General features: G+C 39.2%; 1 non-coding gene across 1 annotated transcript; it reads left to right on the forward strand.

Annotated features, from left to right (window-relative positions):
• The first annotated feature begins 712 nt into the window (after positions 1-712).
• TRNAT-GGU (transfer RNA threonine (anticodon GGU)) lies at positions 713-784 on the forward strand. The gene has a single exon. It is a non-coding gene; the product is annotated as a tRNA-Thr (tRNA).
• The last annotated feature ends 11644 nt before the right edge of the window (positions 785-12428 follow it).

Consider the following 12428-nt stretch of genomic DNA (forward strand, 5'->3'; position numbering starts at 1 on the left):
GCTGGTGACTGAAATTACAAAGTAAATGCATGATACGTATTTTTAGGGGAGTTCTTCATGGAATAACCACACCTTGAGTTTGACGCATTTTAATTTTTTGGAATAATGATCCATTTCACCAATGGTTTCTGTAGTTTCAGACTTAAAACTGGCTGGAAGAGTTGCAAATATATGAAAAAATGGTTCAGGAAAGCAATTTTTATTCATTAAGTTGTTTGTTTTGATGGGTAAAAAAGCTCATATCTTTTTAAAGCAATGTTTATTTCATGTTTTGAGTGGCAGCAAAAAATAATTGCATGTTTGAAATCTTTTAAATGACTAAAGAGCAAATGTGCCAAATTTACCCACTGCTTAAGCCATTCCATGGTTGAAAGTTAGCTTCACTTTCCAAGCATTATGGAACTGTTCAATATGTTCTTTGATTGTATCTTTTAAACCACAGTCAGTGTCTATACTTGGTGGACTGATTAGAACATTTGACACACCTACAGCAAGATTTTGCAAAGGAAATAGTACAGTCGTGTAGATGCCTGATTCTACTCTGAAAAATGGATACGAATATTTTAATATAACTTAAAAGAATTATGCAAACATGGTCTTATAATAGGATTTTGTTGGTAGATTCAGTATGTTTATGCCTGATACATATGCTGAAAATTAGTTTTCCAAAAAGACTAACTGCCTTTCTAATTTAAAACCCTTTTCGAGGGTAGGAGGTAGAGCTCAATGGTAGAGCACGTGCTTGGTGTGCACGAGGTTCTGGGTTCAATCCCCAGTACCTCCGTTAAGGGAAAAAGTAAAAAATAAACTCTTCATTTTAATGAAACAAGGTATTCAGAAGGGTTTGGATAAGTCTGTAAAATCCAGATCCAAGATCAACCTCCAGCATTTCCTGAGTGCCTAATAAATGTATATTTTAAGTTACTGGGAGTTCATGGAATTGTAGGATTCTTTGAACACACATTTGCTGGTATGGACTAGTAATCGATAGTTCATCGTCCACTTTGTATGTGTCAGGCACTGTTCTGAGTGCTTTATATGTATTAACTGTTAAATCCTCACAACATGCCTATGAGATAGGTACGATTATATTCGTCATTTTAGAAGTGAGTTAGTCGACGGGGGCATAGAGCTATGAAGCTGTTTGTTTTAAGGTCACGCGTATATGACGTCACTGGCATTCGAGGCCAGCCGCTCTTGAAGAGCTCCAGCTCTTTTAACTACTATGACAGACCACGTGCCAGGCACTTTGGCAAGATGAAACCTTCGTGTCATACTTCCAAGAAAAGGGAACTCCAGAATTGAAGAATTTCGGGGGGTAGAAACAGACCCCCAAAGGTCATTTAATCTAACCATGCAGCCAGTGATAGTGCTCTCGAGCAGCCTGCAGGCTGCCATGGGGACGGGGAGAAATAACAATGCTGTGGAACCTCTATAATGAGCTGCTCAGGGACAGAAACAGTGCCCTCCTTATAGGTTAAACGTGTTACATCAGACTTTTATTGTATTTACTGCTGGGTCTTAGATCTGGGATTTGGCCCATGTTATTTCTAAATCCTTATATAATGAGCTATGTTACTGCAGGTTTCTACCATTATAACTATAAATTCAAAACACACAAACAGACAAAGGCATCCACCCAAGTATAAAATTACTAGGGAATTGGGAAAAAGTGAATTGTTAGATTTGGGGATAATTACTGATGGCACTGGTGTGGCTAGATCTTGATAAGAAATGAGAGTAGTTTGGAAAGATTTCAGGGGCATCATGAAAGTCAAGTACAGATTCGTGAGGGTCAAATGATGTAGACAGATTTCAGATGGTGCAATGACATGCATGAATTATTTCATAGAAAAAGGGCACCTGTGTGTTTAGTGCTTCCAACTTTGTCGACAGAATAAACATAGGGGATAAAAATCTGAGAGCCCCACCAGAGATGCTGCTATAGGTATTGTTTCCCCAAATGTTTGAAGGCAGGAATAGTTCTTTATTTGTACTTGTGTCCTTTGAGCCTTGCTTGTTTTAGACTTAATCTGACTTGTTGAATTTATTATTATGTATAAAATGCTACGTAAGCAGAAGGGAGAATATGCCAGGAAGTTAAATAAAGCTTCATACAGTAGATAATAGATCTGGGTGGGTGGGTCTGTAAGTTCTGGGGCTAGAGTATCAGGAAGCCCCCTGTTGCATATAATAAGCTACATTCTTCAAAATCAGCCCCATTGGTAAAAGAGGTGATACTTAGTTCTCTCTGTTTGCTTCTTTGTTTTGACTCTCAGTTTATTCAGAGCTTGGATAAGGTTAGGATTTATTGGGTTCCCTCAAATCCCATTATAGCCACCAGAGACAGGCAATCCTGGAAGAGAATAGTACATGTAAAAAGCATACAGAACCGAAAATGCAAACTGTCAGAACTCTGCGTGGAAGGAGTCAGAATTCTGTATGTCTGCAAGAGTAAGCACAACAGAGGATAGCTGAGGCAGGTTTAGGGTTGAATGAAGAAAGACGTGCTAATGAGGAAGCCTTTATCCTTTGGATTTTGTGGTTCTCATAAAGTGTGGTCTGGAGACTGTCTAAGAGCATTTCAGGGAGGTCCAAAACTAAATCGTAATCATACTAGATGCTGTTTACTTTTTTCACTCTCATTTTCTCATGAGTGTACAGGAGAGTTTTCCAGAGGCTACAATATTGGAACAAATTGAATGCCAAAGCAGATACGAGACTTCGACTTTTACTATAATACAACGTCTTCTTTCAAGCCAGTAATTAAAGAGATTTGCAAAAATGTAGAGCAATGCCACGTCTCACTCATATTTTTGTGTGTGTGAATATCCTAGTATATTTTCTCTTTTTTTTGTATATGTATTTTTTTAATTGAAGTATACTCAGTTTACAGTGTTGGGTCAGTTTCTGGTGTACATCATAATGCTTCAGTCATACGTGAACATACATATATTTGTTTTCATATTCTTTTTCACCCTAAGTTACTACAAGATATTGAATATAGTTCCCTGTGCTATACAGTATGCACTTATTTATCTATTTTATGTGTAGTAGTTACTATCTGCAAATCTCAAACTCCCAATTTATCCCTTCCCAACCCCTACCTGCTCTGGCAACCGTTAAGTTTGTTTTCTATGTCAATGAGTCTGTTTCTGTTTAGTAAATAAGTTTATCTTTTTTTTAGATTCCACATATAAGTGATATCATATGGTATTTTTCTTTCTTTTTATGGCTTACTTCACTTAAAATGACTCATTACATGTTTATATCAACATGTAATGGAATTATTATTTTTAATGAATTAAATAAATTTTTAATATTAACAGATAATAATATATATTAATTTATAATACAGCAAATATTAATGAACATAACTCACATAGACAAAAGCTATGTGGAGTCCTCAATAATTTTTAAGGTCATGAAGAGGTCCTGATACCAAAAAGTCTGAGAATGGGTCTTATGCACAGTGGAAAATCTCTGGAGGGTTTAAAGTAGAGAATCAGCATGATCTGGTTCATATTAAATATCTAATTCTTTAAAAGTTACAAAGAATGGCCATGCTTATTGTTGGTAAAGATGTAGGAATGAGTGTTCTTATATTCCACTGGTTGGAAAATGAATTGGTACAGTCTTTAAATAGGGTGGTTTGGCAATACGTTCCAAAAGACTTTAAATAAGCATACTTTTTGGCTCAGGAATTCCACTTTTAGGAATGTATCCTAAGGAAATAAGTGAACAAATCTTAAAGGTATAAATACTGTATATTAATATTTATTGTAGTATTGTTCATAATAATTTAAAAAATAGAAAATTACCTAAATGCTCATCTTTTAGGTTCTGGCAGTTTTGGAAATCACTCCACTGCCTGGGCCAGATTGAGCCTTATTATTTTCTTTTAATTATAATGAGATTGAGAGTTCAGCATTTCAAGAGGCAGAGGCTGATTAAAGGACTTCACGTGCCCTTTATTCTCCATTGAATTCTGCACCCAAATATTCCAGACTTACCTGCACTGTGTTCAGCCATCCAGCTCAAGATGAGAGACTTAAAAATCCAAAGGGTCCAGACACCCGGGGCTGGTATTGGTCCTCAGAGGCTGAGACACAGCAGTGATGCAGAGGTCATCTGTGGCTGCACAGTTCTACATTTGTAGATTTGACTGGACTACCTTCCCTGGGGTAAAATTACAAGTCTACAATAAAATCCTTTTACATCTTCCTGTTGCCACATTAAGGATATGAAAATGTGTTATTCATAAAGCTTCTTATGAAGGGGTGTGTGTGTGTGTGTGTGTGTGTGTGTGTGTGTGTGTGTGTGTATAAATAAATAAAATATGTTTAAAAAAGAACACAGTATGGGGGAGGGGATAGCTCAGTGGTAGAGTGCATGTCTAACATGCATGAGGTCCTGGGTTCAATCCCCAGTACCTCCATTTAAAAAAATTAATAAATCTAATTACACCCCCTCCCCAATAAATAAATAAAAGAAAAACAGCAAGTTAAAAAAAAAAGCTGAAAAACAAGAACACAGTTCACAAACTACACAGGCTCTAATCAAAGGATTCACAGAAATAACTCATTTTCCAATAGTACAAATATGCAGATTTCTTAGGGTAAAAGCATAGTGACCCTTGACAATATTAGATGTGTTTCTAAAAGAAGAAAAGAAACCTTGTATGGTTGGCACCAGAGTTTTCAAGACCATTTAGAATTTCCCCAAGAATCCCCAACAATAATCCAGCAATAGGGAATTCATAAAATTACAGTACATAAATACAATGCGCTACTAGTAACCTCAAGGATAGAGAAAGTTATGATTTCTATCTTTGTGCCTCTAAGGGTAAGACTTTTTTCCCTCTGGTTTCTCTCAGGATTTTTTTTTCTTAACTTTGATTTTCTGTAGTTTGGAAATATGCCTAGATGTAGTCTCTCTGGTATTTATCCTACGTGGTGTTCTCAGAGCTTCCTGGATCTGTGGTTTGGTGTCCGATCATAATCTGAAGAAATTGTCAATCATTTTTGTTTCAAATATTTCTTCTGTTTCTCTCTTCTCCTCTGGCATTCCCATAATGCATGTGGCACACCTTTTGTAGTTGTCCCACAGTCTTTGGATGTTCTATTCTGGTTTTGTTTTCAGACTTTGTTGTCTGCTTTTTGGTATCCTTTCAAGGATACTATTGATGTATCCTTTTACTCAGAGGTTCCTGGTTCAGCCATGTCCAGACTACTAATAAGTCCATCAAAGGCATTCCTTATTACTGTTACAGTGTTTTCATCTCTGGCACTTCATTTTGGTCCTTTCTTAGGGCTCCCATCTCTGCTTACCTTGCCCATCTGATGCCCGTGCTCTATACTTTATCTTACTGCCCTTAGCATGTTAATCACAGTTGTTTTAAATCCCCGTCTAATAATTCCAACATCCCTGCCATGTCTGGTTCTGATGCTTGACCTGTCTCTTCAAATTGTGTTTCTTTTTGCATTTTGGTATGCGTTGTCATTTTCTCCTTGATAGCTAGACACGCTGCACCAGGTAAAAGGAACTGTTGTAAACAGACCTTTATTAACGTGGCAGTGAAGCGTGGGGGTAGGGGAAGCAGTAGTCCAGTGGGTAGGTCTGTCTTTTAGTGAGTCTGTGCCTCTGGATTCAGAACTTCACAAGTGTTCCTCAGGCTTTACTTCTCACCCCTTAGCTGGGATAGGATGGCTGCGGTGGGCCGGCGCTGGCTATTTCCCTTCCCGAGGTCGGTGAGGCTCTGATGGTACCTGAGTGGGCGAGGCTCTGGTTAACCAGGTTCCCCTGAGGGCAGGTCTTGTTAAAAACAAGGTGCCCAGAGGCATTTTGGAATGATTCCCTTTTCCCTCCCCCTGCAGAAGCCCAAAGGGGTTTTTCTCCAGTATCTACTCTGGGAATCTGATTGAACTCCTGGGGGTAAATCTCCACAATACTGTTAGGGCTCCCCCATGACTGGGTCCCTTTGGAATTTTTAATTCTCAGATGTGTCTGCACTGAGACTTCAGCAACTCAGTGATTACGGTTCAGATTTTCCTACCCTGGAACTGCTTGCCACAGTGGTTTCTGCTTGTGAGCCTTGGCTCTCTTAAGCCAAATGCTTTGTATTCGCCAGTTTCTCCAATCTTGGAGGCACTGGTTTGACCTGCCAACTGCTGTCTGTCTTATAGATCCAGAAAAATTATTGACTTAAAGTACCTTCAGTTTTTTTACTTGTTAAGAGAGAGTGGCAGCTTCCAAGTTGCTATCATGAGGAACTAGAAACTGGAAATGTAGAAGCTTTTTTTCTTCCTTAAATAAAAATGAATGCGCTAACATTTATTTTTAAAATCTCCATTAATAAATTTTAAAATAAATGAACAAATCCATGTAAGTCTATAGTCTATTTAACTATTTTGTACGCACGTTCATTTCTCGGTTTTGATAATGTATTACAGTGAATGTGAGATGTTATCAATGTAGGAAACTCGATGAAATGTACGCAGGGACTCTGTTCTCTATGTTACAATTTCTTGACAATCTATAACTATTTAAAAGTGAAGTTTTCTTTTTTAAGGAAATGAAACTAGAAAAAACATTTGCAACACAAGGAGGAAAAAAATTCAGAGCTTTGATGTATAAAAAGCTTACCAATCAATAAAAAAATGCATCCTAGTAGAAAAGTAGACAAAAGACATAAATAGGTATTTTGCAAATCAGGAGTAGCTTAACTTAGGAAAAGTTGTTCAAACTCACTCACAGCCAAGAAACAGCAAGTAGAAGACATATCACTTTCTATTTATCAGCCTGGTAACGATTAACAACGAACATAATAATACCGAACATTGCCAGGCGTGTAGGTAATTGGGCACTCCATCTACTGCTAGCAGAAGGGGAAGTCTGCACAGTTTCGTAGGAAGCCAATTTGATAACATGAAAAGTCACAAAGAGTTGCAATTCCGTATACTAGAATTTATTTTAGGAAATAAATAAGAATGTGCACAAATATATCTGTAAGAATGTTCATCAAGCGTTATTTATAGTAAAAAACCTTAAGGAACAATAGTAGGAAAATGATTAAATAAATACAACAGGATATCATCATTATAGACAGTATTATATGGCTTTAGAAAATGATGCCAAGTATAAAAAATCTAATTAAACAATATGAAAGGAGATGTACAGTTTGATGCCAGTTACATTTCCAAAGGTTATACATAAAGAGAAAAAAAACATGGAAATAACAAAATCGCAGTAATTCGGTATCTCAGGGTAGTGGGATCTTGTATAATTTATTTTCTTCTTTGTAACTGTCTAAGTTTTTCATTTTTTAGTGTTGCTCATGTATTACTTTTGTAAGCAAAGCAATACGTAGAACAGATTTTAATAAAATCTGTCAACCAAATTTATTAAACTCCCATTATTCTAGGTGATACAGAAACAGTACACTTTTATAGTTTTTAAGTTTTTAATCAAAAGGATGAGCTAATATAAGATGGTAGGAACACCTAAACATGCATGTAATCAAGTAAAGCTATTACACAAGAGCTAAGAGGAAGTCCGTGTAAAGAAAGGAATGTGAACTTGGCAGTCAGGCAGATCTGGCCTTAAATCCTACCTTTACTGATTAAAAAAAAAAAAAATATGCAGTTTTCTCATCTACGAATGAGGTTAATACTACCTACATCATCTGAGCTCTAATGAGAATTAAATGAAATAAGGAACATAACTGCCTGGTACACAAAATATGTTCAATAACTGTTTCCTTTCCCAAAGAGAGATGTGGTAATAAAAGAAATATGTCTTGGAAAGTTTGGAAAGAGAAAAGTGAAAACAGAGTGAAGAGGTAAGAGGTCAGAGGTTATTCCAGACTCGAGTCAGAGAGGGTGGGGTGGGCGTCATGGGGGAGAAAGAAAGATGCTAACAAAGACTGAAATGGAAGAGAGCTGCTGCCTGAGCTCAGGAAAGCTTGCTCTGATTAGGAGGGGAGCGAGGAGAGGATTCTAGTAGAAAAGGAAATGGGAAGCTTGCTAATTTATTTATTATTGTTCCGCTGGAATTAAGCTTATTGGTGCAGGGACCTATCTGTCTGATTCACTCCTTTTTTTTTGCCTTCCAGTTTTATTGAGGTATAACTGACATACAGCACTGTGTAAGTTTAAGGTGCACAGTGTGATGATTGGACTTACACACATCATGAAATGATTACCACTGTAAGTTTAGTGAACATCCACCATCTCATCTAGATACAAAATTAAAGAAATAGAAAAAATCATTTTGTGATGAGAACTCTTAGGATTTACCCTCTTGACAACTTTCATATATAACGTACAGCAGTGTTAATTATATTTATTATGTATATTTCATCCCTGGTAGTTATTTCTCGTATAGCTGGAAGTTTGTACCTTTTGACCACCTTCATCCAATTCCCCCTCCCCCCACCCCCTGTCTCTGGTAACCACAGATCTGATCTCTTTTTCTATGCGTTTGTTTGTTTGTTTTTGAGGTCTAATTGACCTACAACACTATGGTAGTTCCTGTTACACAACATAGTGATCTGGGTATTTCTATACATTTCAAAATGATCACCACCATAAGTCTAGTTCTAATATGTCACCACACAAAGATATTACATAGTTAGGACTATATTCCTGACACTGTGCATAGCTGTCTGTCTATATGATTAAGTTACTGATTTCTCAAGTTCAAACGATTTTAATAGCCTTGCATTTTTAATCCTTCCCCACCAAGTTTACTGTTTTTACTTTTATTTTATTTTATTTTATTTTATTTTATTTTATTTTAAATGGAAGTGCTGGAGACTGAACCCAGGACCCTGTGCATGCTAGGCTTGAGCACTACCACTGAGCTATACCCTCCCTGCAAGTATACAGTTTTTGATGTCCTATTTTAAATCTTTTTTGTTCTGTGTGTCTCTTGACTACTTGTATGTATAGATGATTTTACTGCTTTTGTCTTTTAACCCTCCTACTAGCTTTATACGTGGTTGATTTGCTACCTTTACCATATATTTGCCTTGACCGATGAGATTATTCCTTTCATAATTTTCATATTTCTAGTTTTTTGGTTTTTTCTTAGAGAAGTCCCTTTAACGTCTCTTGTAAAGCTGGTTTGGTGGTGATGAGCTCTCTTAGCTTTCGCTTGTCTGTAACACTTTTGATCTCCATCAGACCTGAATGAAAGCCTTGCTGGGTAGAGTATTCTTGGTTGTAGATTTTTCCCTTTCATCACGTTAAATATATCATGACATTCCCTTCTGCCCTGTGGATTCTCTGCTGAAAAGTCAGCTGACAGCCTTATGGGAGTTCCCTTGTATGTAACGTGCTGCATTTCCCTCGCTGCTTTTGATATTCTCTCTCTTAAATTTTTGCCACTTTAATTACAGTGTGTCTTGCTATGGTCCTCTTTGGGTTGATTCTGTTTTGGACTCTCTGTGCTTTCTGGACCTGGATGTCCGTTTTCTTTCCCAGGGTAGGGAAGTTTTCAGCTATTACATCTTCAAATATGTTCTCTGCCCCTCTCTGTCTGTCCTCTCCTTCTGAGATCTCAGTAATGCAAATGTTAGTATGCTTGATGTTGTCCCAGAGGTCTCTTAAACTGTCCTCATTTCTTTTTATTCTTCATTTCTGTTCAGCTTCAATGATTTCCACTACTCTGTCTTCCAGCTTGCTGATCCATTTCTCTGTATCATTCAGTCTACTGTTGACTCCTTCTAGTGCATTTTTCATTTCAGTTATTGTATTCTTTATTGCTGTTTTTATTTCTATGTATCTGGTAGCTTGGTTACATTTACTGACACTGGAGAAGCAGACTTTTGTAGGAAACGTCCCAGCAGTGCACTCCACTCTGGTCACCAGAGCTGTATGCTCTAGGAGTGCCCCCTACGTGGGCTGTTTGGGTCCTTCTGTTGTGGCAGGCTGACTACTGGTAGACATAGCTGCCCCCACCCCACAACATCCTTGGTCCAAGTGGTTGCCAAGCCCTGCCTTGTGAGCAGGCTACCAGCCACAAGGGGACAGGGCCAGGTCACAAGGCTGCTGGCTGCAGGGTCTGGATGTCCTGAAGCTGGTGTCAGCCTTCTGATCAGTGGGGCCAGATTCCTGCGTGGATGGCTGAGGGGTCAAAGTTGTCCCAGAGCTGGTGCCACCTGCTGGTGAGTGGACTGGTCTTCATGTGGCAGGTGGCAGGGCTGGTGGCCCTGGGGTTGGTGCCCATCCATTAGTGGGTGAGGTAGTGCCGGCCCACTGGTGGGTCCTGGAGTCTCTAGCTGCAAGGATATGGGCGTCCTGGAGTTGGTGTTTTGGTGCTCTGGTTGGGCCCAGGGGTGTGTTGGGGCTGGTACAAACCCACTGGTGGGTGAGGCTAGTCCTGGGGCTTGTGCTGGCCCACTGGTGTATGGGGCCAGGTCCTGGTCCCTCTTGTGGACAAGGTCGGGTCCCAGGGTGGCTGTGGGCTCAGGGGGTCTTTTGGCAGCAGGCCTGCTGGTAGGCAGGGCTGTGTCTCTGCCCGGCTAGTTGCCTGGCCTGAGTCATCCCAGGACTGGTGCCAACAGGCTGGTGGACCATGCCGGGTCCCAGTGCTAATAAGCTAAAGGGAGGATTCCAAGGTGGCGCTGGCCAGCACCAGTGTCCACGTGGCAGGATGAGCTTCCAACAATGGCTGCTGCCAGGGTGTGTGCCTCCAGGGTGAGCTCCCATTTCCTCCTGCCTCTCCAGGGGGCTCTCCGAGATCAGCAGGTGAGTCTGACCCAGGCTCCTTTCAAATATCTGCTTCTGCCCTGGGTTCTGGAGTGTGTGAGGTTTTGTTCTTGCCCCTTTAGACTGGAGTCTCTATTTCCCACCACCCTCTGGGTTTCTCGAAAGAAAGCCCCACTGGCCTTCAAAGCCAAATGTTCTGGGGGCTCTTCTTCCTGGTCCAGGACCTCTGGGTGGGGAGCCGTTTTTGGACTCGAACGGCTGTGAGTTTGAGTCCCAACTGTTCATTTTTACCATGTGACTTCATTGCCTTCTCTAAGCCTTGGTTTCCTTGTCCCTAAAATGGTGATAATAGTACGTTACCCATCAAATGACACAGTGCATCTAAAACAAGCACCATAGTGCCTGGCTGACAGAAAGCACTCAAACATTTAAAAACTGTTTTTATGGATTTAATCTTAATGTAATGATTTTACATTGTTGTATGCCACAATCTGTGTGTGTGTGTGTGTGTCAGTAGATATACGATATGACTGGACATAATAGCAGAATAGTTATTGCCAAGCTGACACACTTCATTGTCTGGTTTCTTTCATGCAAGATAACGCCTATGAGATGTGTCCAAATTGTTGCTGAGTCAGGAGTTTTATCCTTTTTATTGCTGAGTAATATTCCACTGCATGACTATACCACAGCTTATTCACTCGTGCACAGACATTTGGGTTATTCCCAGTTTAGGACTATTATGAGTAAATTTGCTATGACCATTCTTGTATAAGTCTTTTTGCAGATACATGTTTTCATTTTTATTCGGTAAATACCTAGAAATGGAATTGTGGAGGTCTTTGTGTAGATTATGTTTAACTTTATAAGAAACCCCCACCCCCATTTCCAAAGGAGGTCAGACCACTTCATGCTCCCACCAGCAATTTATTTGTGTTCTGATAGCTTCCCATTTTTGCAAACCTTTGGTAATGTTATCTTTTTACTTTTATCCGGGTGAGTAGTTATCCCATTGTGGTTTAATTTGTATTTCTCTGGTGACTAACGATGTTGAGCATTTTGTCAGATTTTTGTTTTCTGCACTAATTTGGTGTCCTCAACCAAATAGGAATGGCAGTAACTTGAAATCAAACACATCAACAGTGTAAAACACCTTTTACAAACGGTTTGCTTATCAATTTACTTTTACTCCAGCCCAGTTCAAGTGTTACTGTATGTACACCTTTAGGATGTATGTTAGTTTCTGTCTCTTCCTTGAATTTTTTTTTTCATTATCTAGCCAGATTTAGTACAGAGTAACTGTTCTCTTAGTAAAGTCCCCCTGATTATTTATATGATAATCATGAAGTGATACCTTTCAGATAACTCATTGCCTTGTATTTGGAGGCAGACCTTTCTTTGGAAGAGCTCAGATCCCTGTGATGTGAACATTCACAACATCTTTGTGAAGTGGGTCGGAGGCACTGGGAGGAAAAACTGAAATTCCAGAAGGTGAGGTGACTTAGCCAAAATCTCAAAGCAAACTGGTGAAATTTAGACTGTAACTTGAATCACAGTCATTAGCCATGTCACCAGACCTGCCACAGCCTAGCAAACCAAGGTACCTCTCCTGATGGGGTCAGACTGATAAAAGTTTCAAATAAAATTGAGTCACTTCATCCGTTGATATAAAGTTAATGTAGTTTCCCTCCAAATCTTTCAGAACTAGAAAGTTAT

The sequence above is a fragment of the Camelus bactrianus genome, chromosome 34 (assembly GCF_048773025.1).
Source record: "Camelus bactrianus isolate YW-2024 breed Bactrian camel chromosome 34, ASM4877302v1, whole genome shotgun sequence".
NCBI lineage: Eukaryota > Metazoa > Chordata > Mammalia > Artiodactyla > Camelidae > Camelus > Camelus bactrianus.